This window comes from Stomoxys calcitrans, chromosome 4 (assembly GCF_963082655.1).
Source record: "Stomoxys calcitrans chromosome 4, idStoCalc2.1, whole genome shotgun sequence".
In the NCBI taxonomy this organism is placed as follows: domain Eukaryota; kingdom Metazoa; phylum Arthropoda; class Insecta; order Diptera; family Muscidae; genus Stomoxys; species Stomoxys calcitrans.
The window spans coordinates 93,450,911-93,475,923 of NC_081555.1; the positions used below are offsets into that span (position 1 = coordinate 93,450,911).

The 25,013-nt window shown below is 40.6% G+C and overlaps 1 long non-coding RNA gene across 1 annotated transcript; it reads left to right on the plus strand.

Annotated features, from left to right (window-relative positions):
* The first annotated feature begins 418 nt into the window (after nucleotides 1–418).
* Nucleotides 419–22,034, plus strand: LOC131997120 (uncharacterized). The gene is made up of 3 exons (XR_009398069.1): nucleotides 419–1,102; nucleotides 17,909–17,954; nucleotides 21,957–22,034. It is a non-coding gene; the product is annotated as an uncharacterized LOC131997120 (long non-coding RNA).
* The last annotated feature ends 2,979 nt before the right edge of the window (nucleotides 22,035–25,013 follow it).

The following is a 25,013-nucleotide window of genomic DNA, read 5'->3' on the forward strand; positions in this document are numbered from 1 at the left end:
AAAGTTAAATCAAAAAGGAGTTCATTGGCAAAAGCAAATCCTACCCTCCCCTTCTCCCGTCTTTTGCAAAGAAAAAAACAAAAACCTCTGTTAACTTCCTAACATTTCCACTGCAATTACTGTACAACAATGCCCAAAAACACTAAGAGCATAAAATAGAATGTTCGCTATACCAACAAAAAAGTTAGGGGATTATTGTTGGTATTGTTAGCATAGCCCCTTTGACTGCATTGTGGGCGCTGTATGTATATGTGTGTGTGTGTTTTAATTCTGCCGCCAACAGAGAGTTTGTCAAGCTGAGTCAAGAAGCCGTCTGTTTAGTTGTGTGTGTGTGTGTTTTACTTCTGCCGTCAACAGAGTTGAAGAGTTTGTCAAGCGGAGCCAAGAAGCCGTCTGTTTAGTTGAATTCCATTATTCACAGTGCGTGGAAGTCTTTCATAGACGCGGTGTTTTTGTTTTAGTGTTAATACGTAGTACGTAATTGATTAACGGTAAAGTGAAGTGAACGTATTAGGACATTGCATTATGAACAGACATTGAGGAAAATGTAAACTTTTATTAGTATTTCATTAAGAACATTTTAAAAAGCACAAAGATAAGTGTAAATAAGCCGGTTTGTGAAGTGCCGTTAAAGAACAAAGGAACAAAGGGAACTGTGGAAAAACTTTTACCATTTACACATTAATTTGCTAATGAAAGGAATAAATAAATATATATAAGAACTATTTAATGATTTAAAGTGGACAATTAAAGGTGATAGTGAACAGTGAATTATAAAAAACAGTTATCCCCTATGTACGTCAGGAGATATGTATGTTTTACCTGGTGTTCGATGTCTCCCCTCGTGTTTTATGTGGCGTAATATTAGTGAGTGTGCGATTTTCAATCAAATAAAAGATTTTTTTCGAAACTTCAAACATAGGAAAATTGGTGTTAAATCTTTAATTTAGTTCGCGCTTATCTCCGATTTAATGTTTTAACTTTTGGTGCCTTTTTTCGTAATGTATCGTTGATTACTGCAATAAAACGTAGCCAACCAAGAAAGTGCACTTATATTTGCTGCACCGGCATTCTGCATATTTTCCCCTTCATATTGTGTCAGGTAAGTATTATAAGAAACTTTTACATTCTTTATTTCTAGCATTCAAAATTGGCTCTTTATTATTGGCGAATGGCATTTGTTTTACTCTCTCTCTCTCTCTCTCCCACTATTGCTCTCGCATTATGTGAAGTTAACATTGTATTTCACCTTATTTTATTTTAACAGCCATGAAAGTGAGTATTGGGATGGGGGAAGGGCAGACAATGACAATTTGTCTGCAATAACGGCACTTTGCCATTTTTTTAGTTTGGGGTCTCTATCTCTTTCTCCACCAGCTTTATTCGCGTTTAGTTTTGTAGTGTAAACAAAGCCAAAGGTATGCGGTGTAGATGTTCATAGGCTGGGGGTATACTAATATAGTCATTCGGTTTGTAACACCTAGAAATATTCGTCTAAGACTCCATAAAGTATATTTATTCTTGATCGTCATGACATTTTAAGTCGATCTAGCCATCTCCGTCCGTCTATCGAAAGTACGCTAACTTTTGAATGAGTACAGCTAGACGATTGAAATTTGGCACAAATACTTCTTATTAGCGTAGATCGGTTGGGATTGTATCGGTTCATGTAAACCGATATTGGATTTTGACTTCTTGAGCCACTATAGAGTGAAATTTTTATCCGATTGGGCGAAAATTGTGCATGAAGTGTTTTGTTGCGACTTCCAAAAACTGTGCTACGTATGGTTCAAATCGGTATATAACCTGATATAGCTGCCATATAACCCGTATTGGGATCTTGACTTCTTAAGCCTTCAGAGGCCGCAATTCTTATCCGATTTGGATGACATTTTGCAAAACGGCTTCTTCCATAAACCTTCAACATAGGTGTCTAATATGGTCTGATGCGATCTATAGCCTGATACAGTTCCCATATAAACCGATCGCCCGATTGGTGCTTCTTGAGCACCTACAAAGCGCAATTCTTATCCGAATGGACAGAAATATTACCCAATGACTTCTACTATGGTCTTCAACTTGCAATTCATTTATGGTCTGAATTTGACTACGACAGATTAGGGTATAGCTCCCACAGCCATCATACTTTACGTACCAAATTTCTGCTAAATTAGACAAAAATATCTTATATACCCTCACCAGGGATCGCATTTGTAAAGTTCTTTGTCCGGTATCTCTTTATAGGCAAACAAAAGATAATGGATAAGAATTGCTATGCTATTGGAGCATTGTCGGTTTATAAACCAATTCGGGCCATACATCGCTTGGATGTTAAAGACAATAGTATATATGGATAAGTATTGGGCCCCAGAGGGACTGCAGAAGTATAATGTGGATATCGTTATGCATAAGAGATATATCAAATTATGAACCGATTTAGACCATATTTGGCAAGTATATTAGAAGAAAACACTGTGCAAATTTCAGCTAAATCGGATAAGAATTATGCTCTCTGGAGGCTCATGTTTAAGACCAATTCAAACCATATTTGGTACATACATTAAATGTCGTAGAGGACGTCATAGTAAAAAATTTCAGCCCTCTAGAGGCTCAAGAAATCAAATCGGGAGATCGGTTTATATGGGAGCTATATCAGGTTATATACCAATTTGTACCGCATTGGGCACAGCTGTTGGAAGTCACAATAAAACACTACATGCAGCCAAATTGGACAAAAACTACCGCTCTAGAGGCTCAAGAAGTCAAATCGGGAGATCGGTTTATATAGGAGCTGCATCAGGTTATAGACCGATTTGGACCGTACTTAGCGCAGAGGTTGGAACAAAACACTACATTCAAATTTCAGCCAAATTGGACAAAAATTGCGGCTTGTAAAGGCTCAAGAAGTCAAATCGGCAAATCGGAGCTATATCAGGTTATAGACCAATTTGAACGGTACTTGGCAGAGTTAATGGAAGTCATAATAGAACATTACACGCGAAATTTCAGCCAAATTGGACAAAAACTGCGTCTCCAGAGGTTCAAGAAGTTAAATCGGGAGATCGGTTTATATGGGAGCTACATCAGGTTATAGAGCGATTTGGACCGTACTTAGCACAGAGATTGGAAGTTATAAGAAAACACTTTAGCCAAATCAGACAAAAATTGCGGTTTGTAAGGGCTCAATAAGTCAAATCGGCAGATGGGAGATCAGGTTATAGACTGATTTGGACCAAACTTAGCACATATGTTGAAAGTCATAACAAAACACTACATGATCAATTTCAACCAAATCGGACAAAAATTGCGGCATGTAAGGGCTCAAGAAGTCAAATCGGGAGATCGGTTTATATGGGAGATACATCAGATTAATGACCGACTCGGACCGTACTTGGCACATTTGTTGAAAGTCATAACAAAACACTACATGCTCAACTTCAGCCAAATCGGAAAAAATTGCGGATTCCAGGGGCTCAAGAAGTCAAATCGGGAGATCGGTTTATATGAGAGCTATATCAGGTTGTAGACCGATTTGAACCGTATTTAACACAGTTGTTGGAAATCATAACGGTTCACCAAATGCAAAATTTCAGCCAAATCGGAGTAAAAGTGCAGCTCAAGGATTCAAATCGGGAGATCGGTTTGTGTGATATCTGGAATCTGGCCTATTTGCAATCCCCAACGACCTACATTGATACTAAGCGACTGTGTAAAATTTCAAGCTTTACGCCTTCGACCTCTATCGTGATTTCGACAAACGGGAAGAGACTATCATGCAAATGTTGACCGTAACTGCACCCTAAATGGTCCATCCGCTTAGTCCAATTTTGGCATTCTCTTTCCAACATTTCAGCCGGTATCTCACCAATAAATGCTGCCATGTTGTCTGCCAATGCGTCAATTAAAGCGATTTTGTCTGAATAGACATAACACAGCCCCACCAAAAGTATTTTAAAGGCGCTTAATCGCACGATCTAGACGGCCTATTGATCGGTCCTGAACGTGAAATAAAATGTTTACCGAATTCGCCTCTCAATAATTCGGGTGCTGTGTGGCATGTGGCACCATTTTGTTGAAACCACATGTCATCCAAGTCAAGCTCTTGCATTTTGAGGAAAAAATGTTGGATATCATCTCACAGTTGCGCTCACTATTTACAGTTACGTTGCATTTCGCATAATTTTTGAAGAAGTACGGTCCAATGATGTCACCAACCCATAAACCTAACCAAACTGTGACTTTTTCTAGATGCAATGGTAGCTCTTGCAATGCTTCTGGCTTATCTTCTTTCCGAAATTTTCAATTCTGCTTGTTTACGTACTCATTGAGCCAAAAATGAGCTTCGTCGCTGAAGAAGAAGAAGCGAGCTATGAACTTTTTTATCAGAGCACGCATATTGATAACAAACTTCAATTATTTGCAAGCGTTGTTCCTTTGTAAGACTATTCATGGTAAAACTATAGACCGAACTGAAGATATTTGACGAAACGTGCGTGAGCTGTTTAAACCTCTTACTTTACTTTAATTAGCTATGACAGGATATTTGTTCCACTAGCCGAACGTAGAATAGCGTTCCAAGCGCCTCGATCTTCTGCGCTCATCTAAAAACTCTGACACCAAGTTTCGAGGTGTCTCCCACCACTTGCTCTTTCCATCGGGCTTTTGGTCTTCCCGGTTTACATGTACCACCGTGTTTGCCTTCAAAAGACTTCTTTGCTGGAGTTTCTTCATCCATTCTGACAACATGACCTATCCAACGCAGCCGTTGTATTTTGTTGCGTGAAACTATGCTATCGTCGTCATACAGCTCGTGGTTCATATGTCGGCTATATTCTCCATTAACGCAAACTGGTCCATATATTTTACGAAAAAATCTTTCTATCAAATACTCCAAGCACTGCCTCATCTGCTTTCACAAGTACCCATACTTCAGAACCATATAACAGCACGGGTAGTATCAGAGTCTTGTATAGTGTAATCTTCGTCTGTCGAGAGGTGGCCTTGTTTCTAAACTGCTTACTTAGTCCAAAGTGGCGTCTGTTTGCCAGTATTATTCTTCGCTTAATCTCAAAACTGGTGTCACTCGTTTCGGTTACGGCGGTGCCGAGGTTGATAATCTCAAGATTGAGGTTCCCAACTTTCTTCATTATCTCTAACCGCTCGGTTGTACAAGGCGTTTTGGGAGTTGAAACCATCCATTTCGTCTTATCTCCATTTACTGCCAGACCCATTTCCACTGACTCTCTCTCGATTCTTTCAAAGGCTGCAGTTACTGCTTCCGGTGACCGACCTATGATCAATCCCATTGCAGTCGGTTGTACGTACCGGATTGACCCGATGACGTCCTTCATCGGCAAGGGCTGCCGCCTCAGTGTACGACACACTGCTACAACAACCGACCTATGATGTCGATGTCGTCGGCATTGGCATGTAGGATGTGTTCTCTTGTGATTAGTGTGCCATATCTATTCACATCTGCATCTCCTATAATCTTCTCCAGCAGGATATTAAAGAGATCACACGATAGGCTGTCTCCTTGTCTGAAACCTCGTTTGGTATTAAATGGTTCGGAGAGATTCTTTCCTATTCTTACTGAGCAACGCGTATCAGCAAGTGTCATCCTACAGAGTTTTATTAATTTTGCAGGGTCACCAAACTCAGACATGGCTTGAAATACCTTTGAACGCAAAGGAGTATCGATAGCGGTTTTGTACTCAACAAAGAGATGGTAGGTATTGATTTGTTCTTCTTGCGTCTTTCCAGAATTTGGCGCAGTGTGAATATCTGGTCCAGGGTGTATTTTCAAGGTCTAAAGCCGCATTGATATGGCCCAATTATCTCATTGACTTTAGGTTTTAATCTTTCACACAGTACGCTCGAGAGCGATGGGGAGGAGAATTATTACTCTGTAGTTGGCACATTCCGTCTTGTCTCCTTTCTTGCGTACGGGACATAGTATGCTGAGGTTCCAATCATCGGGTATGCGTTCTTCTAGCCAGATTGCGCAGATAAGCTGATGCATACGCCTTATCAGCATGTCGCCTCCGGTCTTAAATAGATCAGCGGGTACCTCGTCGGCTCCTGCTGCCTTGTTGTTCTTTAGTCGGGCCACTGCTGCTTGGACCTCATTCTGACTAGGAGGTAAACATTATATACCATCATCAGGGATTGGTTCTTAGGTATCCTCTTCGCCGCCAACGTCGGACACTAGCAGTTGGGTAAAATGTTCTTTTCATATCTTCAGCATGTTATCTGTGTCAGTTACCAGATTTCCTTCTTTGTCTCTGCAGGACGAAGTGCCTGCACCAAAGCCATCGGTTTGGTGTTAAATTCTTTGGTAGAGTTTCCGGACTTAATTCTGACTCCTGTACATCTCAATTCGCTCACACTCACGTCTTTCCATATGATCCAGTCCAGTGTTGTCAAAAACATAATAACTAAAAAATCTCCCTTTACTTGTTTCTTCTCTAAAGCAATAGAGTACAAATTTCATAGAAGTTTTATTTTCTCGTAAATTTTAAAGATTACTTTCACTTGCTGCCTCTCCGTATGAATTTAATACAGTTAAAAAATTCATGTAGAGTCCAAAAAAAAACAACAACAGCATTTTAAATTGGGCCATTCTGCGCTTATTCTTTACACTTTCATTGTTTCTATGCTAAGGGGAAATACTTTCACTGAATGTGCTATTGACAATGGAATTTCCCGTTTAGGATCTTTGTTTTAGGTTACCAACATGAAATGAACAAAAAACGCACGTCTAGAACTAAAAAAAAAAGCTCTTATGACCCCTACTATAAAATTTAACAAGCTTGTGGTTTGAGTGTGCTTGCCTCAGTCGCATACAATACTACTACATACACAAGCTCATACATATTGTACATATGTACATTCAACTTTCGTTTGTATGGTAAATATTTGGCATTGTTAAGGCAGCAGCAGCAGCACTCAATTTATATGCAAAAGGGTCAGGGCTTTAAGAGATGACAAATGGAAAATTTAATCTTGTGCAAAGATATGCATTTTGGCCATTAATTTTTATTGTTAGCGAGAATAACAGTTATGCAGTTGCCTGGTTTTGGCCTCAATATTAAGATGTGTTTAAAATAATAGAGTAGTCGAACAGTTTGTTACGTTGAAAGCTAAAAATCTCTAACATTTCCATAATTCTATATCTTATTTATAAAATTCAAATTGTGTTTGTTTGTTTGTTCCGTATAGGCTCAAACACTGCTGAACTAACTACATTGAAATTTTCACAGATTGCGTAGCTTGGTCTGGAAGGAAACATAGGCTTTATAATTTTTTGATATCGGGAGGGGGGCGGACCCTCCCCCTTACTGCAAATGTACCACCCAAAAATAAAAGTGGACCGATCGGGACAATATGGAATTCAAATGAAAGGTATTCAAGAGTAGAGTATGAATTTCATAATAAAAGTTGGGTCCAAGTACCGCCACCCCAGCCCCAAAACCCCCTAAAATAGGTTTATTTGACGATCATGACAATATGGTACTCAAATGAAAGGTAAAGGAGTAGATTAAGAATATGGTCAGGAAGTAGGAATAGACTTTATAATTAGATGATAACGGAAGGGGGAGGGCCCTCCACCGTTACCCCAAAAACACCACCCAAAATCAAAAGTGGACCGATAAGGACAATATGGGTATCAAATGAATAAAGAAATGGAGACCACCGTAGCGCAGAGGTTAGCATGCCCGCCTATGACGCTGAACACCTGGGTTCGAATCCCGGCGAGACCATCAGAAAAAAATTTTCAGCGGTGGTTTTCCCCTCCTATTGCTGGCAACATTTGTGAGGTACTATGCCATGTAAAACTTCTCTCCAAATTCCGTCGAGACCAACAGAAAAACATTTTCAGCGGTGGTTTTCCCCTCCTAATGCTGACAACATTTCTGAGGTACTATGCCATGTAAAACTTCTCTCCAAAGAGGTGTCGCACTGCGGCGCGCCGTTCGGACTCGGCTATAAAAAGGAGGCCCCTTATCATTGAGCTTAAACTTGAATCGGACTGCACTCATTGATATGAGAGAAGTCCTGCCCCTGTTCCTTAGTGTGATGTTCATGGGCAAAGTTTGCATGTTTGAGTATCAAATGGAAAGTATGCGGTAGTAGATAACGAATCTGGCATACAAACTCATGTCAAAGTATAGGGGGTCACCCCGCCCCCACTAAAACGCCATAAATAGGCACATTAGCCAATCACGGATATATGGGACTCAGTTTGTTTTTTCCGTATAGACTGAAAAACGGCAGAACCGATTTTCTCGAAATGTTCGCATATTGTGTAGGTTGGTCTGGAAGGAAACATAGGCTATATAATTTTTCGGTATCGGAAGGGGGACGGACTCTCCCCCTTATACCAAAAACACAACCGAAAATCAAAAAATGCACCGATCGGGACAATATAGGTATCAAGTGAAAGGTATTGAAGAGTAGAATACGAATATGGTATTAAAATTTGAATCTAAGTACCTATCGGGCCGCCCCAACCCCAAATATCCCCCAAAAAGACATATTGGACGTTCGATTCAATGTGGGGCTCAGATGAAAGGTATTCGGGAGTAGATTTCGAATCTGGCATCGGACCGCCCCAACCCCAAATATCCTCCAAATAGACATATTGGACGTTCATTTCAATATGGGGCTCAAATGAAAGATATCCGGTAGTAGATTTCGAATCTGGCATACAAAATCAGATCGAAGTATAGGGGGTCATGGCACCCCTCAAAAACGCCATTATGACTATATGAAACTTGGTGGAACCGATTTTCTTAAAATGTTCATAGATTGTGTACGTTTGTCTGGATGGAAACATAGGCTATATAATTTTTAGATATAGGGTGGAGTCGGACCCTCCCCTTTACCGCAAAAACGCCACCCATATCCCAAAGTGATCCGATGGGCACAATAAGGGTATCAAATGAAAGGTATTGGAGACCAGAAAACGAATATGGTATTAAAATTTGGGTCCAAGTACCCAGCGGGGCCCCTCCTCCCACAACCCCTAAACTCCTCAAAACAGATTTATTCGAAGTCCATGTCAATATGGGACTCAAATGAAAGGTATTAGGCGGTAGATTACAAATATGGCATAAAACATTAGGTCCAAGTAATGGGACTTCAAATGGGCATATTGGCCGACCATGGCTTTATGGGACTCAAATGAAAGGTATTAGGGAGTAGATTACAAATATGACATTAAAATTTGCGTTCAAGTCTAGGTGGCGCTTTTCCTCCTAACGGTACCTCAAATGGGTTATTTGACCCATTATGACAATATGGGACTCAAATGAAAGGTATTTGAGAGTAGAAAACAAGTTTGATATCTAATTTTAGAGCCAAGTGTTTTGGGGTACGCCCTAAAGCACCCCCTAAACTGAACTTCATTTCCGTTGGAAATAAAGAACCAATTTGATATCTATTTTCAGTGCAAAGTGCCCAGCCCCAAAACAGTCTCCAAACGGTTCATATTTACCGGCCATGGCAATATGGGTCTCAAATCAAAGGGATTTGGAAGTGCAGCACGAATTTCATATCCATATTTGTGTCGAAATGTCTGAGGTGCCATCCCTCCCATTAATGAGAACATTACCACCAGGAACCGATTATACATAAAATTCAATTTGTGTTTGTTTGTTTGTCGGTTTGTTCAGTATAGACTCAAAACGGCTGAACCGATCACCTTGAAATTTTCGCAGATTATGTAGGTTAGTCTGGAAAGAAACATAGGCTATATAATTTTTTGATATCGGAAAGGGGGCGGACCCCCCACCGTTACCCCAAAAACACCACCCAAAATCAAAAGTGCACCGATAAAGACCATATGGGTATCAAATGATAAGTATGCAGGAGTATTAACGAATCTGGCATACAAATTCATGTCGAAGTATAGGGGGTCACCCCACCCTCACAAAAACGCCAAAAATGGGCACATTAGCCAATCACGGATATATGGGACTCGGTTTGTTTGTTCCGTATAGACTGAAAAACGGTAGAACCGATTTTCTCGAAATTTCCGCATATTGTGTAGGTTGGTCAAATGTAGGTATCAAATGAAAAATTTAAGCCTAAGTACCCATCGGGCCGTCCTAACCCCAAAACTCCCCTAACAGACATATTGGACGTTTATTTCAATATGGGGCTCAAATAAAAGGTAATCGGGAGTAGATTTCGAATCTGGCATACATTATATAATACAGACATTAGACCCATTATGACTATATGATACTTGGCTGAACCGATTTTCTTACAATTGTCATAGATTGAGTACGTTTGTCTGGAAAGAAACATAGGCTATATAAATTTTAGATAACGGGTGGAGGCGAATTATTAGAGAGTTAAAGAAGGCGCAGTGGAGCGGGAATGGATGGAATACCTGTTTTGAAATTTTGGCTTGCTATTGATACTGCAATACTAAGAAGTCTGTGATAGACTCCGATCACCCGACTTAAGGCCTTTTGTCCCGTTTCAAGGAAATTTGGAACTTGGGGTTGTATGAAAGCTCTCGACATCCATGCCCTGAGGGTCATTAATGGACCATATATGCATTATCAGAAAACCCGCTGAATTGCTATTTTGTTGATAGTTAATCTTAAACTTCTAGAAACGCAAGGGGGTTTGTCATATGATGAGTATTGTTCACCTGTCTCCTGCCTTACCCATTTCTCGTTCTTTAAAACTCTAAGCACATTGCATTCATATACCTCTCAAGACCGACCTTTCTTTACCATATCGTATTTAGTTTTCATTCCAAAACCCCCCTTTGCTCTGTTTTTATGTACATTTTAGCATTTTCTCTCCTTTTGTGAAAACTTTTCGGTAAATTTAACTCTGGTTTCTAGCCATTTTAGCTTTAGGCTCTTCATTCAACTTGTACTTGTAAAACTTCACATAGCACCTCACTCATCATCATCATCATCATTTGTTGTCCTCACTCACATATTTTGTGGCCATCCTGTTTTTCCCATATTTTGTGTCCATCTATTCATACCCTGCTCCTTTGTGTGTAGATTTGTGAAGTTTGTTTTCAAAAGAACTGGAATTTGTAATACATATAAAACCTGAAAAGGGAGCGAATTCTTTTTTTTTCGTCATAGGACTTTGCTTTTTGTTAGAGCAAAACTTGTTTCCTATTCAGTCAGTTGTGGTCATAAAGTGCCTAAAGAAATTGCTTAGTTTAAGAATCTTAAATCTTATTTGAAGATAATAAGATTAGGGTTTTAAATGGTTTAGATGGCTTGTCAGGATAAATTCTCCATTTTGTTATGTTTTCAAGAGTTTTGTCATATCATGCAACAATTCTTTGGCAATGGGTGTCAATGAAAAACAACCAAGGCTTAGTTTCAGAGGAAAGGGAATGGTCATAGTATACAATTTTTAAAAACTGTTTTTATAAAGTTTTTCAAAGATAATAATATAATTCTTTATTAAAAAAATATAGTTGATGATCTTGGACAAAGGAATACAATGTTGAATTTTGAAGAACAAAAGCAAATACAGGCAGTTAGTAAGCAGATAGATAGGCTTGCTTGTACATCAATGTGAATGATTTGAAAAATGCAATGTTGCTGCTTTAGCTTTAGTTAAGAATATGTTGACAATGAGAGAGACATGAACGAAGATGAAGAAAACAAATCAGAAAATAATTGCCGTTCTATGGACTAAACAACTTGAATTGAACAACGGAAGCCGAAAAGAGAGTCAGATCTCTCGAAGAGCATAACACTGCCAAGACGCTGAAGAAGAAAAAGAGCTCCCCGCTTTTAAGTACTCTGGGAAGACCAAGCCAGCCTCCCCGCAATGAAGGCACTAGACAGTGTCCTGTGGAGGGACCAAGGTACCTGAGTTTTCATGAAGGACTGTGACTTCCAAAAGGATCCCACAACTATCATAGGCAGGGAAGATGTTCGCTGAGAAAGGAAGGAAGAACAACAGAGATGAGATTACTCATGCAGGCATCGATATCGGCTGTGCATCCGGTAGGATTCCATCAGATCGTCGGTCCCATGTGAGGCATTTGGTAAACGATCGGGATATCGAACATGTATTGCACTCTGTAGAAGATCCACCCATACGAATTATGAGCTGTGAGTGTAGAGGGGACATCTTAACGCTGCGCTTTGAGTCAGCGGAATGTATTGATACCATCAAAAAGCTCGTTGGAAGTATGCTCACTCCCTGGCGCGCAAAGCTCGACCTTGTGAGAAAGATGTACATACCACAGCTCACAAATGCTACGGTCTTCATCAAGAATGTGGGCAGCGAAATCGCGACGGAACACATGATGGAAGTCTTAAACAGGCAAAACCAAGGTTTGGTCGCAGAGAAATGGAAGGACTTCCACAGGGAGGAATTGGAGGAAGGAACTCTCCTTGTGGTTGGCATTGATCAAGTGTCCCTGAGAAGTTTGGCTAAGACTAAAGGCATGGGGCACACTACGCGAGCAAAGCAGTCTTTCTCAAAATTGAGAAAACTAGGATAGGCAAAAATGCTCATTTTTAGACATCAGGCCGTGCAGTGTCAGGTGACTCAAGGTGAGACAATCACCTTCTCTCTTAATATTGGGAAGACTAGGATAAACAAAGTTCCCAATACTAGAACAACAGGCAATGCTGGGGCGAGAGACCCAACACAGCCTAATGAACAGGGACCCGACGACGGATCCATCACCGGCTTTAAGATAGGCAAAGATCCTAATATTGAAACATCAGGCAGCGCAGCGACAGGAGTCTCAATGCAGCTGACCATGGAACCAGGAACAGACAGGAAACGAGGTACTAATAGGGTGCGATGCGAACTCCCACCACATTTCATGGGGTAGTACCAAGACTAATAATAAGCCTTGGCAGCGGTTTTGAATACTAACGACCTTATAACACTTAATATTGGTAACACCGCTACCTTTGTTAATAGGATTAGGGAGGAGGTTTTCGATGTGACAATATGTTCGGAAAATCTAATCGATGAGGTTCAGGATTGAACGGTCTCCATGGAAAACTCTTTCTCTGGTCATCGCTACATTGGGTTTAGAACAGTACGGTCAGCAGCGAATGGACAAAATTCGTAATACTACACAGAAAAAGACTTGGGCAAGATAATTTAGATTGTCCAAGCCACTGACGGTAATGTCGACAGGATTACGACTGCACAAGTGGAGTCTTTCGGAGATAGTTGTCCTCTTCGGGAAAGGAAATCAGCCCAAGAAAAACCATGGATGACCGGGGAGATTCGCATAATTGGGAAAGAGCTTCGCAGACTTTTTAATAGAGCACGTCGTAAAAAAAGGAAATACATCGGAATGTGTATCATACACGGCTCAATTAACCAAAGCGGAAAACGTGCCTCCTAGAAGCTTTTCAGCGACCAGTTAGATAACGTTAATGACGCCGCCAAGATGGAAAAGTTTCTCTCAAAAACTCATTTACAAACTGAAACATTAGTAGATGACATGGGAGTGGGAGCAGAAACAACGGACGACATGATGAGTCTTTTCATGAAAACGCTTTTTGCGCGGGATACGACAGCACTCACGGAGACACCGGAATCTTGGAATAATGAGGTTGATCGAAGGTTTATCATAACGGAATTTATGGTCAAGGAAGCCTGGAGGGGCTTCAAACCATTTAAGTCATCCGGACCTGATGGAATATTTCCGGCGTTACTACAAAAGGAGGCGGACTAACTGGCGTCTCATATGGCCGCTATTTTCATAGCGTCCCGAGGATTTCAATGGACCTAACACAACTCGCTATCCCAAATTTCAGCGAAATCGGGCAATAAATACGCTTGTTATGGGCCCAGGACCTCAAATCGAGAGATAGGTCTATATGGCAGCTATATCCAAATCTGGATCGGTCTGGACCAACTTGAACAGAGATGACGAGGGCCCTAACTGAACGCAATGTCACAAATTTTTGCGAAATTGGACAATAAAAGCGCTTTTATGGGACCAAGACTTCTAATCGAGATATCGGTCTATATGACAGCTATATTTAAATCTGAACCGATACCGGCAAACTTAAATAGAAATGACGAGGACCCTAACAGAACTGTATGTACCGAATTTCAGCGAAATCGGACAGTAAATGCGCCTTTTATGGTTCCAAAATCTTAAATAGAGATATCGGTCTATGTGGCAGCTTTGTCCAATTTGAGGCACCATATTTCTTTGACACAAAGATTTCGATATTCGACAAGGTTAATTCTGTTAGGAATTCCGTGCTGCTCTCAAAATTTCTAATCATTCGCTATTATATGTCCCAAAATTGATGCAAGTCAGGTTTCGTAGCCACGAAAGCCCGGCATAAGCATAAAAAATTATCCAACATCTCATCATGTTCTCCACAAGCCCTACCCATGCTGACACTTGCCGCATACCAGAAGCCATACTAAGAGATTCTTCTTCTCACTATCCGAATCCCACCTATAGAAGATTTCGTCGTTCTAAGGACCGTTTCACCCACGCCCTTAACTAGGATTGAGTCATTCCGAAAGGTTCCGGATTCACTAACTTTACTGATGACAGTCCTTTGGCATTCACGGTCAAATTGTCTTCCTTTTCATTTCCCCTTAATGCGCTAAGACACGGCACCCAAACGATGCGTATTGTGCCATCCTAAGAGAAGGCGTTAATCATTTAATAACACTCTAAGACCGTTAGAAACTTCGCCGTCCCGCTTGTTATAGCCCTAATGGTTATCTAACTGATGTTCACAATCGACATCATGGCGTAAAGTAACAGTGACTAAGGCGATTAAAAACATATCTCGGATGTGGGTCCTCAATGTAGTCCCCCAGGACCTCATTCATATAGCATGAACTTCCAAATGACATTGCAAAGGTTCCATCAATCCAAGACTGTGGTGCTGGCATCGACCTTAGGTGTCATCTGAAATATTTGCAAACTCTTCCAATCTATCCAGGATTTCGATGTCATGACCTGTTCTTATCCTCTATCCATACTCCCATAGCTTTAAGTCTCATAGCCGCAGTGGTTGCTTTATAGTGATTGGTTATCAAGGCCCACCTATGCCAAGGCAACGTGTTCTCTTAGTTTGTTGTTAGGTTAGGTTGAAAAGAGGGTGCGGACTTTAATTTGCCCCATGCCACTATGGACACACACCTAAGCCAGTAATCGGCTTGTTTGCGCTCTAAATACTAAAAAAGTATCCATGAAAAAGAAAATCAAAATTAGGAATTCCGTGCTACTTACAAAATCTTTAATTGTTTTTCACGAAACGCCCCCAAGTTGGTTCATGACTGGTAGTGCCGATATCTATTAGAAGCGAAAGCCGGGCAATGATATAGGAAATGCTCCAACATCTCATCATCTTCCCCGCATGCCCTTCACATGCTATCACTATGTGTCCCGTATAACACCGAGAGCTATACTGATCTCCTTCTTACTTCCTCTCAGTAGTAGCCTCGTCTTCTCTCGCTCTAGAACGGTCCTACCGACCGTTTCGCTGCTCTTCAGGGTTGCAATCGCATTCGTCGCCCACACTTTTAAATTGGACTGCGTCGACCCGAAGGGTTTCGGGTTAACCAAGTTTATTGACGGCAGTCCTCTGGCCTTCACCGCCAAATCGTCTGCCTTTTCCTTTCCCCTTACTCCGTTATGGCCCGGAAACCAAACGATGCGGATTTTGCCATCCTCAGAGAAGACTGTTCGTGACCTGCAAGACTGTTCGTGACCTTACCATCCTGGTTGTTATTGAACTTATGGCAATTTTACTGTCGGCAAAGATGTTCACACGCGACGTCCTCGCGTTAGAACCACACGACTTCAGTCATTCCGAGATCGCCCGGATGTCCGTTATGCCCCGGCACCCAAACGATGCGGATTTTGCCATCCTCAGAGAAGGCGTTTATCACCATCTTACACATCAAGAATGTTCATGACCTAACCATCCTGGTTGTTATTTCAATTATGACAATTTTACTGTCGGTAAAGATGTTCACACGCGGCGTCCTTGCGTTAGCACCACACCACTTTAGCCATTCCGTGATCGCCAGGATCTCCGCCTGCAGCACTGTCTTTTGGTCAGGCAGTCTAAAATAGATCTAATGTCCCTGGGTTCTCAATGTAGACCCCAAGCCCATTCTGTCATCCATCCGTGTAACATGATCTTCCAAATGGCAACACTAGAGTTCCGTCAATCCAAGAATGTGCCGCTGGCAGCAGTGCCTCGCACTCGAAGTCGAGTGTCGTCTCAGATGTCAGATCTGAAACCTCTTCCCTTCCTTCCAGGTTTCCTATGGTCGCCTCGATTATACCGCGATGGTATCAGCAGCTCCCATCCTCAATCCATTCTCCCATCGCCTTAAGTCTTATAGCCGCAGTGGCTGCCTCACACTTATTCTGTATGTCAATGGGTGGGATATCTAGAATAGTCTCCAGTGCTCTAGTGGGTGTGGTCCTCATCGCTCCGCCAATGCCAAGACAACATGTTCTCTGAACTTGTTGTATGGTCCTTATGTTGCACTTTTTCTCCATACCAGTCCACCAAACTACTGAGGCGTTAGCTAGTATTGGTCTAATCATGCTTCTGTAGAGCCAGTGGCCTATCCTCAGTTTCAGGCCCCATTTCGAGCCTACGGTCCGTCTAAATAGTGCCCAACATCTGTGAGCCTTCTCAGTACGCTCCGGAATGTGACACTTCCAATTCAGTTTCCTGTCCAAGATCACACCTAAGTATATGATCTTGTCAAATATTGAAATCGTCTTATTGAGGAAACGAGGTAAGTTAAATTGGTCCACCTTCGTCTTCCTCTTGAACAGGCACATTTCAGTCTTCTCTGGGTTAACATTGAGACCTCTGGGTCTAGCCCATTCATATGCCATATGCAAGACCCTTTCGGCCGTTCTGCATAGCTGGTTCGGATCCTTTGTAATGTCCTTTTGCTTCACTTCTTCCCCGTCGCCCCCTACCATACTACTAAGGCCTAAGTAAGTACATATTGGTCTGATTATGCTCCCGTAATGCTAGCGAATTATCCTAGGAATGAGGCCCCATTTCGAGCTAACGAGTTTGTCTACCTAGTGCCCAATATCCGTGAGCCTTTTCATGCGCTGTTGAATGTGACCCATCCGACCTAGGCGAATGACGAAACGGCCCATGTTTTAGCCAGAAATAGGCCCTTGTTTCTATCAGTATATGCGATGTGAATGTATCCGCCCAATGGGGCGCCAGCTAGTCCGCCTCCTTCTGCAGTAACACCAGAAATATTCTTTTAGGTTCTGTTGTCTTTACTTTACTGTACTACACTTTACTGTACTCACTTTATTGTACTACATTCCGGAGTCAATATGTGTCTCTTCGGATCCTGTGAGAAATGTGTCTTACTCAAAAACTTAAAAATGTCCTCCGTTGTCTCTGCCCATGTTGTCTACTAACGTCCTAGCTTGGGCATGGATGATCGTGAGAATCTTCTTCATATTGGCCACAAATGTTACTCATTGTTTGCAGAAAAGCTTCCAGAAATAATGTTTCGCAATTCTGGTCATCCTTTTCTATTTCTTGAATATCTGTCTTTGAAAGACGCCACTAAAAGTTTTTTTTTTTTGCTAGTTTTAAACTTATTTCGAGGGGACACGGGTTCAAATGGGGACAAACTACTTTCAAAACATTCAGGTTTATGTAACTCTTCACAAATTTGTTACATCATCCTTTTATACAGCTATTATCGCCATAAATTGCCATTGCCCTGCTTTCTTATGGGATAGACCGTGTAATGGTCATGGGCTTTCTTTTATTTGCTAACCTCTTTGGCTTAAAATCTTCTCTGGCAATTGTTTAACTTTCTAAGTGTCCTTATGCACATTTAAGTGTTTATTTTTCATTAATTTTTATTTTATCCATTCTTTCTTCCTCCTCGTTTCCAGAAATTCGCAACTTATTCCTGTTATTTGAGGAGGTGCCATAAAAGAGGTAAGTCAAGAATTTATTACGCTATGGCCATTCTTTGAATTAAAGCCGATTGCATTGACAATAAAACAGGTGGTAGTAAGAGAAAATAAAACGAATTTCTATGTGACTCAAGTGGATAACAAATATTTACACTTAAATTGTTATCTTTGTGAGGAAATTGTATAGACTCCAAAAAGATTTTCTCGGATAGAGAGTAATTTGTGTGTAGCAATAGTGCAGAATAGGCAAGCAATAAATTTGGTATTTTCCTAAAGTAGTATAACAATTCGCATTTACCAGATCAATGAGGATAGTTCACTGGCTCTACAGAAGCGTGATTAGACCAATACTTACTTATGCCTCAGTAGTTTGGTGGACTGCTATGAAGAAAAAGTGCAACGTTAAGACCATACAACAGGTTTAGAGAACATGTTGTCTTGGCACAGACGGAGCGATGAGGAGTTCGCCCACTAGGGCACTGGAGACTATTCTAGATATCCGGCCCATTGCCATACAGATTAAGTGTGAGGCAGTCACTGCGGCTATGAGACTTAAGGCGATGGGAGAATGGATTGAGGATGGGAACCGCTCATACCATCGCGGTAAAATCGAGGCGACTATAGGAAACCTGGAAGGAAGGGAAGCGGTTTCCGATCGCATACCTGAGACGATATTTGAGGTCGAGTGTGAGGCACTGCTGCCAGCGGCACAGTCTTGGACTGACGGAACCCTAGTACTGCCATCTGGAAGAACATGTTACATGAATGGATCAAAGCTAGGGGACAGAGTGAGTCTGGGGATCTACATTGAATAACCAGGGACTGAGATCTGTTTTAGACTGCCTGACCATAATACGGTACTGCAGGCGGAGAACCGGGCGATCACAGAATGCGTGAAGTGGTGTGGTACTAACGCGAGGACGTCAAGTGTGAACATCTTTACGGACAGTAAAATGGGCATAGGCTATAACAACCTGGAGGGTAAGGTCTCGAATGGTCTTACAGTGTAAGAAGCAGATAAATACTTTCTCTCAGTATAACACAAACCGCATCGTTTGGGTACCGAGTCATAACTGAGTAAGGGGGAATGACATGGCAGACGATTTGGCAGTGAAGGCCAGAGGACCGCCATCTATAAACTTGGTTAACCCGAAGCCTTTCGGGTCGACGCAGCCCGATTTAGGAGCATGGGTGACTGTGGAACAGCGAAACGGTCGGTAAGACGGCGTGATTTTGGGTGATTTGGATCGTGAGAGGACGAGACTCTTTTTGTAAGGAAATTGGAAGCCCCAAGAGGACACTTTCACCGCTTTGGGCAATATGGGTATCAAAAGAAAGCTATTTGAGAGTAGAGTACGAACTTGGCATTAAAATGTTACCCTAAGTGTCGGGGGCACCCCACTCCCAAAAACACCACCCAACAAGACACTTTAACCGCTTTGAATAATATGGGTATCAAAAAAAAAGTTTATTAAAAGTAGAATACAAATCTGAGACAAAAAAATTATTTTGTGCGGTCTGAGGGCCCTCCCTACCATCCAAACCCGCCCACCCGGATAAATTTACCGATTAGAAAAATATGTGTATCAAATTTAAAGATAGAGTCCAATGCTGATATAAAAACCCCACCCCCCAAAACCCCTCAACAGGACATGTTTACCGATTGGGACAATATGGATATCAAACGAAAGATATTTGGAAGCTGAAGAATTTGGTCCAAGGTGTCTAGGGGGCTTCCCCAATCCAAAAAAAAACCCCAAATCGGGCATAAATGTCCAACGTCACAAAATGGATATCGAATGAAAGGTCTTTTGGACTTGACTTCGAGTCTGGCATGCACAATTGAGACAGAGTCGAGGACCGGCCCACCCACTAAATACCCTTCAATAGGACGTGTAGTTCGATCGGGATAATATTTCAATTAAAAGAAAGGTCTATGGCAGTATATTTCGAATCTAATGTTGGTATAAGGATTAAAGTATCTGGGTCACGTCCTTTCGTTCCGCAAGACAGTTGATCGCGACAACAAAAGACTCAAATAAATTGTCGTTTACCGTCGGGGGAGCCGACCCTCTCCTCCCAATAAAGGCAACGCCTAACTGTCATGTAGGATGACTGAGAATATATTGTACTCAATTGAAAGGACGTTTCAGTGGGCAAACCCCCTCCCCCTATCCTACCAAAAAAAAAGGAATTCAAAATAATATATGAATAATATGAAAGAATATATGAAGGCCGATCAGGATAGAATAGGACAGAAATAAAAGGTTTTTGGTAGTAGAGTACACTTTTTACCCTCAAATTGGGATGGACACAGGAGGACTTGCGGATCTTTAAGATGTCACGCCGTTCGGACTCAGCTATAAAAGGAGGCCCCTTATAATTGCACCCATTGAGATGTGAAAAGTTTGCCCCTTTTCCTTAGTGGAATGTTCATGGGCATACCCCTCAAACTGGACATGTTTGTGGATTATGACAAAAAGGGGCTCAAATATGTATCTGTTTCATGGCCAAGTGTTTCAGGACGCCTCACCTCATAATCTCCCCCTAAACCACACATATATACCGACTTTGGGAATATGTAGCTACAATGTGATTTTCGGGAGTGAAGTATGAATCTGATATCCACTTTTGGGACAAAGAGTTTAGCTATTACAATCCACCACGAAATCCAAGAAAGTGAAGTAGATCTAACATCCAAACTTTAATGGGTGGACCCTCCCCTTACCCTATTTTCAAAAACGCCAGATCTCGGAGATGGGTGGAATATCTAGGGGGCCGCGGCACCTCCAAACAATAATGAAAAAATGGGACTCCAATGAAAGGTATTTGAGACCAGAGCTCGAATCTGATATATGGGGATCCGCCTCGCTCTCCAAAACATCTCCATACCGGACATATTTACCGACTATAGCACTATACGGTTTCAATGAAAGGTATTTGGGACAAGAGCACCACTGTAATATCCACATTGGCGCGAAATATCTGAATGGCCGTACCAACACCCCCAAACAGGACTTATTTCCTGACGTAACCTTCGGTCTTAAATAGTTCAGCGGGTAATCCGTCGGATATTGCTGCCTTGTTGTTCTTCAGCTGGGTCACAGCTACTTGCACTTCATTCTGATTGTGAGGTAAATATTCTATACCATCATCAGGGATTGGTTCTGGGGTATCGTTTTCGCCGCCAGCGTCGGACACTAGCAGCTGTGTAGAATGTTCTTTCCATATACTCAGCACACTATCTGTATAAGTCTCTGCAGGAGGATATTCCTGTACCAAAGACATCGGTTTGATGTTTGATTCTTTGGTAGAATTTCCGGACTTCATACACCTCAATTCGCTCGCACTTGCGAAATAGACGTTTCTCCTCTCTCGTGCGTGTTGCTACTGATCGCAGGATCGCTCTGTATGCCGCATTCTTGGCTTCAGTAGCATTTCGACACTCTTGGTCGTACCATGGTTTTTTTAGGGACTCTTCATGTATCCAAGTACGGATTTTGCGTCATTTTCTATGGAGTGGGTAATGAATTACTACTGAGCAATTTTATCATCGGGACAAGGAGGGCTTTCAACAAGCAGTTGGCCTCCAATGTACGTGGCAAGTATGGCCTGAACGGTCTAAAACCTGATATAGCTCCCTTATAAACCTATCGCCTGATTGCAATTTTTAAGGCACTAGAGGGCGTAGTTCTTTTCCTTTGTCCATCAACCTTTGATAGCTTAAAAAGAGATGTCGTGCAAAGAATTTGACAAAGGTGATCCATGGTTCATGGTTAGTCCTTACCTTGTTCTATAAACGGACTCAAATGGAAAAGTCCATCGTTTGTCACTTTGTTTCAGACTGTCCCTCTAATAAATGTACGTTAAAATTTACATTTATTGTTGACAATTAAATTGTGATTTAAGTTTCGTTTATTTTGGTGGCCAAAGGTGTTAACGCTTTTGTTGTAACTTCCTTACGATAGTTGTTAAGTTTTGTTTAAATACATCATTAATGTCCTTACTTCTTTTATTATTGCAGTCAACTTAGAGTCTGTCTACGAAATTTGATATTTGCATTTAAAGTTATGAGCTAAGATGAATCCAATTGAATCTGTAAAATCAACAATTCATCGATAATATTCCAAAATACTTTTAGGCAATATTTTGTGGATATACTTGCATTTAAAGTTACTTGTGTGGCAAAAAAATCAATAATCCTTTTTGATACCATCCACCATAGATGGAGTTATACTAATTTGGCCATTTAATTTGTAATAATTTAAAATATAGTAAGACCCTGTTCGATACGACAAAATTAATCGGTCTACCTTGTACTGAACAAAGTCTCCCTTCCAGATTTCTATCGAAATCACGCTTACTATTGAAGGAATAAAGCAAGCCTCTTACAATTTTGCATAAATACTTACTGTTATAGCATCGGCCCATGTTTAGATAAAGCTCCTTTAAGCCTCCCGATTTGACTTTTTGAGTACTTCTATTATTAAAATGACTACTATTATAAATTCAAGAATCCATCTAAAATATGAGCCGATTCAGATCGTAGCCTGATATAGTTTCCATAGTAATCTATTGTCTGATTTAAATTTTTGAAACCCTTGACATTTAGGTTAAGCTGAAATTTAGACTTCCAACACACGTACCAAGTATGGTCCTGATTATTTTACAACTTGTCATATAAACAGATCTCCCTGTTTGACTTCTTGAGCATCTAGAGGGCGCAAATATTTCCCGACATACCCAAGTATGGCCTATACGTGTCAATCACATGATAAAGCTTCCATAGTAACCGATTCTCAAGACGTACACTTTGGCGGTATGCAATGACATTAAGTGGGTTTTTAACAATGCGCAGCCCGACACACTATTCCAACTCTCAGAACAGTACTGGGTGCACCGTGTCCTTAGAGACCACATGCTAGGGAACAGGTGGATAAATAGGGGATTCCATCACATAAAGATAAAAGAAAAAGGCGTACAGGGGGGCATTTTATCGCAATTCCTGGGTGACCACCATAAATAACTTATCACGGATGATGACTGAGGAGGGACTTTAATCCATCTGCTACGCAGACGACGTTATAATATGTTTTAGGGGTAAGATTCCGAATCAGCTATGCAGAAGGGCCGAAAGGGTCTTTGTTTGTTTGTTTGTTTATTATTTATGACATTACTAGTACAACAAGACATAAGTCTTATAATTGACTGTACTAGAATCACAAGAAGATACACAGTAATGGTTTACAAAAATTAGAAGTAGGAAAACATTTTATAAATAAAATTGAAATTTGTGTAAATAAAATTGAAATTTGTATAAATAAAATTGAAATTTGTATAAATAAAATTTAAATTTGTATAATTAAGAAACAAAATTAAAAAAAACAATAATCAAGCATAAAATTTAAAAAGCTCAGTCTTAAAAACAGAAGCATTGCTTAGTAATTGCAAATAATTAGGGAGCGAGTTCCAAAGACGAATTGTGTTGATGAAGAATTGGCGTTCGGAGGAGAGTTTTTTGAACCTGGGAAGAATGAGTTTTTTGCCTCTGTTGGATCTGGCGAACTGCACACGATTATAAAGATAAAAGGGTTCTTTTGTGTAAATTATATTATGCAGCTGTATTAAGCATCTTATCTTTAAGTAGTTGCTAAATTGAACGTTGAAAATTTTGTATGCGAATTCAGATATTCTGTCTCTCCTAGTTTTGTTAAAGACATAACGTGCGATGTTGTTATATGCAACATTTAGTGTCCGGGAGTCATTGTAGTCACAATATGCAAAGACTTCACATCCGTAAAGCAGTGTTGGGAGTAAATATGTCTTTGCAAGCATCATACGAATATTAAAAGTAGTACATGTACGCACATTCCATAAATTTCTCAGCATACCATATACTTTGCCAGAAGCGCGATTAATGTGGTTTGTCCAAGTCAGCTTTGTATTGATCGTTAAACCCAAATTGGATGAAGACTCTACTCGTTGTATTACATTGTCTGAAATTCTTAATTCGACGTTGTATTGAAGAGATTGATTTTTACCAATAACTATGAGTTTCGATTTTGATGGGTTGAGATCCAAACAGTTATTACTTGCCCACTCATAAACAGATTTTAGATCGTTGTTAATTTTCGTAATACAGGTACTCATATCCACGGTTTTAGTACTTGCATATAGTTGCACATCATCTGCATACATTTGTATGCTACAGGTCTCAGGAACGTGAGGAAGATCATTTATGTACAGGGTAAATAACAAAGGGCCCAGAATGGAACCTTGGGGTACACCTCGTAATACATTTAATGATCTAGATTTCCTATCGTTAAGAACAACACACTGAGAACGATTTGATAAGTACGATGAAATTAAATTGCAGGCGGTATCGGTAAAGTAAAAAAATCTCCTTAGTTTTGACAACAATATATCATGGTTGACTGTGTCAAACGCCTTGCTGTGATCCAGTAGAACAAGAAAAGATGTCATGTTTTCGTCCTGGCTTTTACGAAGATCTTCAACGACATCGATAAGAGTTGTGGTGCAGCTTCTTTTCTTTCTAAATCCAGATTGGTTTTCAGTCAACAGTTTTTCCTTTTCAAGAAACGAGGAAATCTGAGAATTTAGTAAACGTTCCAAAACTTTAGACAAAAAAGGTAATATTGCTATAGGTCGGAAATCATTATTTGACTTAGGTATTGGTATAATTTTTGCCAGTTTCCATTGTCTAGGAAAGGTAGATTGTGTAATTATACTATTTAGCAAATATGTTATGTATGTTAATAGCTTGGGCAGCACAAATTTTATAAAAATTGGACACAATTCGTCGGTTCCAATAGCATTTGATTTAATTGCAAAAATGCTTTCCATGACCTCATTATTGTCTACGCATCGGAATGAGAAATCGTTTTCAATTGGGGCTGTATGTACACAGGAATATATATTAGAATTGTTGACGCTGCTATTCAATTTTATAAAATTCTCATTTAACTTATTTATGTCAATATTTTCAGCAGTAGATTGTTTAGTGCCAATACCAATTTCGCGAATAGTCTTCCATTTTGACTTGCTGTCTATCGCAGATTTG